We start from the raw sequence: 8,367 nt of genomic DNA, 5'->3' as shown, positions 1-8,367 counted from the left end.
AAGGTGAAATCTCAGAGTCCTTTTTACTTGCATTTCCCTGATAACTAAGGATTTCTATAAGTGTTTCTCTGCCATTCAATATTTGTCTATTGAGAATTCTATTTAGCTCTATGCCCCATTTTTTAACTGGATTACTTGAGTTGTTGCTGTTTAAATTCTTGTATTCTTTATATACTCTGTATATTTGCCCTCTGTCAGTTATAGGGTTGGTGAAGATCCTTTCCCAGTTCATAGGCTGTCATTTTATTCTGATGACAGTGCGCTTTGCTCTACAGAAGCTTTTCAGTTTCGTGAGGTCCCATTTTTTGATTGTTGATCTTTGGGCCTGTTGCTGTTGGTGTTTTGTTCAGGAATTTGTCTCCATTTGCCAAAGAATTCAAGGCTCTTCCCCACTTTTTTTTCTAACAGGTTTAGTGTGTCTGTTTTTGTTTGTTTGTTTGTTTGTTTTGTTTTTTTAGGTCTTTGATCCACTTGGACTTTAGTTTTATGCACAGTGATAAGTATGGATCTATTTATGATTTTCTACATGTAGACATCCAGATAGACCAGCACCATTTTTTGAAGATGCTATGTTTTTATTCCCATTGTATGGTTTTGGCTTTTTGTAAAAATCAAGTGTTCATAGGTGTGTAGGTTTATTTCTGGGTCTCCTTTCGATTGCATTGATCGATCATTCTATTTCTATGCCAGTACCATGCAATTCTTATTATTATTACTTTGTATTATATCAAGATCAGGGATGGAAATACCTCCAGATGATCTGTTGTTGTACAGGATTGTTTTAGAAATTCGGGATTTTCTTTTCTTCCTTATAAAGTTTAAAATTCTTCTTTCAGGGTATGAAAGTAATGGTGTTGGTGTTTTGATGGGAATTGCATTAAATCTGTAGATTGATTTTGGCAGGAGGTCCATTTTCTCTATGATAATCCTACTGATCCATGAGAATGAGAAATCTTTTCTTTTTCTGTCTGCACTTTATTTATTTATTTATTTATCTGTCTATTTATTTATTTATTTATTTTCAATGCAGTTTATTCAGGAACCTTGAACAATCATTTGACCCTGGGGAAAGCCAGCCCACAGCTTAAATAGCCTCTGGGTAGCCAACCCCAGCATGTCACGTGGGCAATGCAGATAGGTCCACATACATGGAAGCAAGCCAGATCCTCAGCCTTAGCCAAATGTGGAGTTATTTGTGACAGAGAGCACTCACCATCAGGAAGGTGAAAGGCGGAAACTAGCTCCATCTTTAAGGCACGGCATTACACAGCTCTCTACAGTTTCCCCTTTTTGTTTTAGACGCATCAGGCAAGAGTAGAGGTCTGATCTCTGATATTAGAAATAAATTGGGACTTTGTACCGATGTTCATTTAGGTGTCATCCACCCAAAGAGCATCAGACCTGTCTGATACTTTTTTCTCAGAGGCGGGACCTGGGGCATCAACCCACATGCAATCTGACATGCTCTTCTCTGGGTCGAAAGTGGCTGACTCTGAGTGCAGTGCTTAGCCTCGCATCCTGAGCATAACATTTTAGCTTTTTATGGTAGCCAACCATGCTTGGGGAGACTGTCCTGCTTCAATGGCTGTAAAGGCCTGAATGATCATGGCTGCATTATGCTGTTGTGAGACTCTAATCTTGCATATACACCAGAGGCAAACCAAGAAGACCAACACCAGAAGGCCTGCTAACGCTCCCATGCCTGCCCATTCCTTCAGATGATTCATTGCTGCAGCAATACATGGTGATAATCCTGTGGCTAGTCCTGCATCCACTCTGGTAGAATTTACCGTGACAATGGCCACTCTCAGCTGCTCCATCGTAGTATCGAATTCTCCAGTCCAATTACCTAAAATATAGCTAGACAATTGTTTAGACAGATTTGCAGCACAGGAAAATTTCTCATGTTGTATGCTAGTGACACAAAGTCCAGCATACTTCCATTGACAGCCAAGTTGAGCGATTTGCCATAGGGTATCAATTTGTTCCTGCACGAGGTCAATCCTGTGATTGAACACCATCAAGCCTCCTTTTAGTTGAGCATTAATTCCTTTTTGTACATCTAAGGCATGAGCTACATTGGCTAAAAGATTATTCAGGGTCTAAGCAGTCTGCCCAGTATGACTCATGGCTAATGCCATGGTGGTAGCTCCAACAGCTGCCAATGAGATGGCAGTAACAATGGTGGCTGTAGTTCCAAGATCCCTTTTCTGTCTGAAGAGAGTCATAGCGTGAGGGGCATCAACGGGCACAGGCACCCCGCGAGGCATGCGTGTAACCAGGGCATACCTAAATTCACTAGCATTCCAGCATTGGGCAAAAAAGCAAGTATCATCACCACAATTACTTGGCTCTATCTGGCTAATAATGAATAAAAATGGGGGATATAAACAAACAAGTGTGGGATTATAGGAAATATTATGAGAAGCCTTAACCCCCTCGTTGGAACATCTTGCTGTTCTCGAACTAGCAGTGGTGGTGTCCTACGTCTGAGTAGGTTCAGGAGACCATTGCCTCCAGCGGCGAGATGTGCTCCATGTACATTGACTAACTCCATGTTTTCCTCCACTTTTGAAAGTCATTTAAGGTTCTTAAATTTTTTTTTCCTTTTTTTTTTAAATTTTTCCTCAATTACACTTTATTCATTCTGTATTCCCCCATAAGTCCCTCCCTCCTCCCTGCCTAATCCCACCCTCCCTCCTCTCTCTGCATGCATGCCACTCCCCAAGTCCACTGATAGGGGAGGTTCTCCTCTCCTTTCTGATCTTAGTCTGTCAGTTCACATCAAAAGTGGCTGCATTGTCCTCTACTATGGCCTGGTAAGGCTGTTCCCCCCAGGGGGGAGGTGATCAAAGAGCAGGCCAATCAGATTATGTCAGAGGCAGTCCCTCTTCACATTACTATGTAACCCAATTGGACTCTGAACTGCCCTGGGCTACATCTGTGCAGGGGTTCTGGGTTATCTCCAAGAATAGACCTTGGTTGGAGTATGAGTCTCTGGGAAGTTCCCTGTGTTCAAATTTTCTTGTTCTGTTGCTCTCCTTGTGGAGACCCTGTCCTCTCCAGCTCTTACTATTTCCCAGTGCTTACCTAAAATTCCATTCACTCTGCCCAACAGTTGCCCATCAGGCTCAGCATCTGCTTTGATAGTCTGTAGGGCAGAGGCTTTCAGAGGCCCTCTGTGGTAGGTTCCTAGGTTGTTTCCTGTTTTCTTCTTCTTCTGATGTCCATCCTCTTTGCCTTTCTGGATGGGGATTGGACATTTTAGTTAGGGTCCTCTCTCTTGCTTAGTTTCTTTAGATGCACAGGTTTTAGTGGGTTTGTCCTATGTTGTATGTCTATATGAGTGAGTATATACCATGTGTGTCTTTTTGCTTCTGGGACAACTCACTCAGGATGATCCTTTCCAGATCCCACCATTTACCTGCAAATTTCATGATTTCCTTATTTTTCATTGCTGAGTAATATTCCATTGTGTAGATGTACCACAATTTCTGAGTGATGCACTTCTTCCAACAATGCCACACCTCATTATAGTGTCACTTCCTAATAGGTCAAGCATTCACACACACGAAGCTGTGCTGGCAATTCTTATTCAAAACAACACACTATCTGTTTATTGAACTAAATTCTAAAATCATGCATTGTATTCATCATTTCCATCAGACTTATGTTTGTGTTATCTTAGGCATTACTCAGGCATTTAGTCTCTTTTAGATCATGCTTTTTAAATTTAGTGGGCTATTCCCTTCTGTTTTCTGTAAACTCCTTGAATTCTTTGGTAAAATTTTTATATTCCTGGCTTCATCTATGAAACTCTCATTGGCAAACACTTCTATAGGTCTTGACAATCCTTGGGTGAGATACTGGCTTGATGTTTTATGAATTAGGTATTTTTTTTTTACCATGGGATCTGGGCAAGTGGACTTCTTTTATTAATTATGTGTCTGCTATGGGAAGAGCAGATTGGGACAAAGGAGAAGCTGTTAAGGTCAAGCTCATCTCAGAAGTTGGATATAGTTCAGGTGCAATGAGGTCAAGTGGACAAGGTAACTAGGCTGGTGTACCAGATTTTCATCCTTGTCCAATTCTATGGTTGGGGAATAGATCTTGGGGTTGTGGTAGGTTTATGAAGGATGAATTAGGTTGATTCACCTGTTTAGACACTAGAGAATGATATGCAGCTTCTAGCTGAATGGAAAGTATGGGCTATGATGTAGAAGGAGCCTGTAGGTTGGAAGTAAATGGGTAGACTTCAGGGGAATCTCAATGGTTTGGTATGCTGCAGGATCAGATGGTCAGGCTGAGCTGGGGATCTCCATGTGAGTTGAGCTAATTCTTGGGAATTGGAGTGGGTTTATGAATATAAAGATCATTTGTAGTCACCCAGCTGGACCCTATAGAAAGATGCACAGGGTCTAGCTGAGCATGCAGGTTACATGTGGTGTGTGAGGAACTTGTGGGTTGGTGTCATGATAGGTGAGTCCTGTGGGAATCTAGAGGAGGAGATGACACAGCCATTAATATCCATATTATCCTGAGACACTCAGTTGCCCATGCAAGATCTGGAGACTTAGGTCTGACATTGGAGGATTGTGTAAACTCTCTTGGCTAGGCCCAAGAAAACTTATGTATAAGATCTAGTTATGTGAGGAGTTTAAATGTTGGATTTCTATTTTGATGTTAAAATCAATGCACCTTAACCATTAATTAGATTTGGAAGAGAAAAAAATAAAGAGGAAACAAAGCCAAAGGTAACAATAAGAATGTGAACCTTTAAGAAAGCACATTAGAATGGCCTTCTTCTCTCCCTGTCATGGTTTGTTCAGCTCCTGTCATATTGGTGTACTCTGAAAAGGGAGAATTGTCTGGCAAGAACATCACAATGCCAACTTTATTCAGAGCTCCCATTTGACCGGATATCGTGAATTTTGTTCAGACCAACTTCAGGAAAAAACAACCCCATGTCATTATTGAACTAGCAGGTCATCAGATGAGTGCTGAATCTTGGGGTACTGGAAGAGTTGTGGCTCGAATTCCCAGCGTTCGAGGTTATGTGACCCACCACTCTGATCAGGGTGCCTTAGGAAATATATGTCACGGAGGCCACATGTTTACGCCAACCAAAACTTGGCATCGTCGGTACCACAGAGTGAACACAACCCACAAATGATAAGCCACCTCTTCTGCTCTGCCTGCCTCAGCATTACCAGCTTTGGTAATGTCTAAGAGTCGATGTATTGAGAAAGTTCCTGAGCTGCCTTTGGTAGTTGAAGGTTACAAAGAGAACAAGGTTATTCAGCTGTTTAAGAAACTTAAAACTTGAAATGACATCAAAAAGGTCTATGCCTTTCAGAGAATGAAAGCTGGTAAAGGCAAAATGAGAAAGTGATGACCCGTCCAGTGCAGGGGACCCTGCAGTATCTATAATGAGGATAATGGAATCATCAGGTCTTTCAGAAATATCCCTGGTAGTATTCTGCTTAATGTAAGCAAGCTGAACATTTTTAATCTTGTTTCTGGTGGTCACGTGGGACGTTTCTGTATTTGGACTGTAAGTGTTTTCTGGAAGTTAGATGATTTGTATGGCACTTGGCATAAGGCTGCTTCACTCAAGAGTAACTATAACCTTCTCACGCACAAGATGATGAACATAGACCTTAGCAGAATCTTGAAAAGCCCAGGGATCGAAAGAGCCTTCCGAGCACCACCCAAGAAGATTCAGCATAGAGTCTAGAAGAATAATCCACTGAAGAATCTCAGAATCATGTTGAACCTAACCATTATGCAAAGACTGCTCAGGATTCTTCTCCAGGCCAGAAATCACAAACTCTGCGTGAAGAAATTTGAAGCAGCATTAGTGGCAGCAGCACTAACAGCCAAGTTGGAGAAAGTTGTAGCAGACAAGGGTCTGCAGACAAGAAAGCTGCAGTAGGCATGAAAGAAATGAAACCTGTAGATGTCAAGGAAATGAAGAAGCCTATAGGAAAGAAGGCTGCCCCAACCAAGAAGCCAGAAGGTGAGAAGAAATAAGCAGAGAAGAAACCTGCCACAGAATAAAATAAAGCCTGCTGCATAAACTATTAAAATTTGTTTCATTCCATAGAGCAAATAGAGACATCTATTTGAATAAAGGCCTAATCAAAAAAGAAAGCAAGCAAGAAAGTACACTAGAAAAATAAATTTTTAAAAGAGTGTAGGATGAAAATAGTGGAGACTATCAGGACTTTTATTTAATCATGCAATGTTTGAAAAGTTTGTTTAAAAACTTCTAAAGCAATTATAAAACTCAGTAATTCTGAAAATCCTTTCTAATTCTCAGCAACTGCTGAATTTGAATCATGAGAAGAAGGAATGTAACAAACTTGCTGAGAGTGTTTATTCTCTTTCGCTTTACTTGGGAATCATGGACTGAGTAGAGACTTCTTTCTTATCCTACATATTAGGATGGTATGCCTAGAACAATGAAGGACTAAGTGTTTGTAATCCTGTTGCAATTCAGATAGGAGTTGAAATCACAAACATGTTATTAGAATGAGTGACACTGAAGAATGATGCAGTGAGATCTGATCTCCTCTTAAGAGGTAGCAAACAGGTCTGCAGGTAGGACCTACCAAAGCTGAGACAAGACTCTCAAGTCACGATATGAAAACTCACAGGCAATAAGCAGAATAGCTTTTACAAGGAAAGAAATAAATCACTGCATGTGACATTTGGAGGAATTGACAAGAACAATGTGACTATACCCATAATAATAAAGAAAAATAAGACATAAGGCAAGAGATATAAGCAATTACCCTACCCTTCTATTAAGGGCAATAACAATAAGAAAATTATAAGATTAAGTTTTGTTTTCAAACAACTACTTTGAAAAATATCAAGAATAGATTGTAATTAAGGCTGCAATCCATTTTTTTGAAATAGTATTCCCTAAACAGGACATGCCTTACTTAAAATATCCAACCTCACCACTAAAAATACAAGAAAGCTGATTTTAAGAGAAAATAAGAAATAATCATCTTATGGTATATAAATTTTATAAATACTTTTAATGACCCAAGTGTATATGAGTGATGATATTTAATTTTTCTACACTTTCTATTCCCTTTTGTATGTTTAAATGATTGAAGAAAGTCCTTTGTCTGATGGTACTATAAGCATATACTCAGTCTACCTGTTGAAGAACTCATTGTTAAACAGAGTTCAGTTAAAGGTATTGGTGGCGTGGATTAAGAGGATGGTCGTGAACTAATTAGAAAAAAAAAAGAGAGTTTAGTGATTAATTGCTAATAGAAGGCTTAAAAAACCAAGCAATGAAGTCAAGGGTGATTTCTGAACCTGAAGTTGGGCAACTAGATAAATAATGCCTTTAGCTAGACAAATAATTAGAAGGACATGTTTAAGAAGGACATTTAATGATAGTTTAATTCAGAGTCAGCAAATGGAAGCACCAGTACTTCTTTTTCCCATTTAGACAATGTCAACCACAGTATTCATATTCTTTTTCTAAGACCCTGACTTAGTACTTCAGATAAGACCTATTTGCCATCTAAAATCAACTTCAGGCCTTTCACATACTACCTTCACAAAGATGCAAAGCTAAGAGCCAATTTAAAAACACTTAAAAAATCCCACCATTTACCTGCAAATTTCATGATTTCCTTGTTTTTTATTGTTGAGTAATATTCCATTGTGTAGATGTACCACAATTTCTGTATCCATTCCTCCACTGAGGGGCATCTGGGCTGTTTCCAGCTTCTGGCTATTACAAATAAGGCTGCTACAAACATGGTTGAGCAAATGTCCTTATTGTGTACTTGAGCCTCTTTTGGATATATGCCCAGGAGTGGTATGGCTGGATCGTGAGGAAGTGCTATTCCTCATTGTCTGAGAAAGCACCAGATTGATTTCCAGAGTGGTTGTACAAGTTTACATTCCCAGCAGCAATGGAAGAGGGTCCCCCTTTCTCCACAACCTCTCCAGCATGTGTTGTCACTTGAGTTTTTGATCTTAGCCATTCTGATGGGTGTAAGGTGAAATCTTAGGGTCATTTTGATTTGCATTTCCCTTATGACTAAGGACATTGAATATTTCTTTAAGTGTTTCTCTGCCTTTTGATATTCTTCTTTTGAGAATTCTCTGTTTAGCTCATCCTGAGTGAGCTATCCCAGAAGCAGAAAGACGCACACGGTATATACTCCCTCATATAGACATATAATATAGGATAAACCTACTAAAATCTGTACACCTAAAGAAACTAATTAAGAGGGAGGACTCTTGCTAAAATGCTCAATTCCTATCCAGAAAGGTAAAGAGGATGGACATCAGAAGAAGGAGAAAAGAGGGAACAAGTCAGGAGCCTGACAC

General features: G+C 39.8%; 1 pseudogene; it reads left to right on the top strand.

Annotated features, from left to right (window-relative positions):
• The first annotated feature begins 4,816 nt into the window (after window positions 1-4,816).
• LOC110561658 (large ribosomal subunit protein uL4-like) lies at window positions 4,817-6,060 on the top strand (annotated as a pseudogene).
• Window positions 6,061-8,367: the final 2,307 nt, after the last annotated feature.

Source organism: Meriones unguiculatus, chromosome 12 (assembly GCF_030254825.1).
Source record: "Meriones unguiculatus strain TT.TT164.6M chromosome 12, Bangor_MerUng_6.1, whole genome shotgun sequence".
Lineage (NCBI taxonomy): Eukaryota > Metazoa > Chordata > Mammalia > Rodentia > Muridae > Meriones > Meriones unguiculatus.
This window is presented reverse-complemented; position numbering and strand designations above follow the sequence as displayed.